Source organism: Bos indicus, chromosome 25 (assembly GCF_029378745.1).
Source record: "Bos indicus isolate NIAB-ARS_2022 breed Sahiwal x Tharparkar chromosome 25, NIAB-ARS_B.indTharparkar_mat_pri_1.0, whole genome shotgun sequence".
Classification (NCBI taxonomy): domain Eukaryota; kingdom Metazoa; phylum Chordata; class Mammalia; order Artiodactyla; family Bovidae; genus Bos; species Bos indicus.
The window spans coordinates 10,132,545-10,133,552 of NC_091784.1; the positions used below are offsets into that span (position 1 = coordinate 10,132,545).

At 39.6% G+C, this 1,008-nt stretch overlaps 1 non-coding gene across 1 annotated transcript; it reads right to left on the minus strand.

The window, feature by feature from the left end:
• Positions 1–403: 403 nt before the first annotated feature.
• On the minus strand, positions 404–510 carry LOC139179827 (U6 spliceosomal RNA). Its single transcript, XR_011564183.1, has one exon. It is a non-coding gene; the product is annotated as a U6 spliceosomal RNA (small nuclear RNA).
• Positions 511–1,008: the final 498 nt, after the last annotated feature.

Genomic DNA, 1,008 nt, shown 5'->3' on the forward strand with positions numbered 1-1,008 from the left:
ACTCAAACGTGTTCTTTTTTATGACTGAGTAATATTGCATTGTGAATATATACCACAGCTTCTTTATCCATTCATCTGTTGATGGACATCTAGGTTGCTTCCATGTTCTAGCTGTTGTAAATAGTGCTGCAACGAACAATGGGATACATGTGTCTCTTTCAATTTTGGTTTCCTCAGGGTATATGCCTAGGAGTGGGATTGCTGGGTCATATGGGTGTTTTATTCCCAGTTTTTTGAGGAATCTCCATACTGTCTTCCATAGTGGCTTAACAATTTACATTCCCACCAACAGTGCAAGAGAGATCCCTTTTCTCCACACCCTTTCCAGCATTTATTGTTTGTAGACTTTTTGATGAGGGCCATTCTGACCAGTGTGAGGTGATATCTCATTGTAGTTTTGATTAAAAATATGGAACACTTCAGGAATTTGCATGTCATCCTTGCACAGGGGCCATGCTAATATTCTCTGTATTGTTCCAATTTTAGTATATGTGCTGCCTAAGCGAGCACTGACTGATTCTTGTTAATCGGTCTTTTGTTGGTCTCGTTTACAGGGCCCCAGTTGAAAATGCCTAAGATAGGTAGAGGGAAAAGATTTTTTTATTCCTCTACACAATTCAGACCATCTTAAACACATCCTCCCTGTTTGGTGAAAGTCCATCCAGTCTTTTTTGCACAGTGAAGCAACAAGTAATTAAAAAATGGTTCTATTTATCCAGAAGACAAACTTCATAACATGGTCACATTTTCTGATGTCTCTACTCAGAGGTCTGGAGCCTAAAGGGTTGGGAGGAAGGGTTATACTGGATAGCATGAAGTTTCTTTCTGGGTTTTTTGTTTGTTTGTTTGTTTTTGCCTTTTTTTTTAATCTAGAGAGTTCACTAAGAGAAGGAAATAGCAACCCTCTCCAGTATTCTTGCCTCAGAAATCCCATGGACAGAGGAACCTAGAAGGCTACAGTCCATGGGGTTGCCAAAAGTCAGACATGACTTAGCAACTAAGTAACAG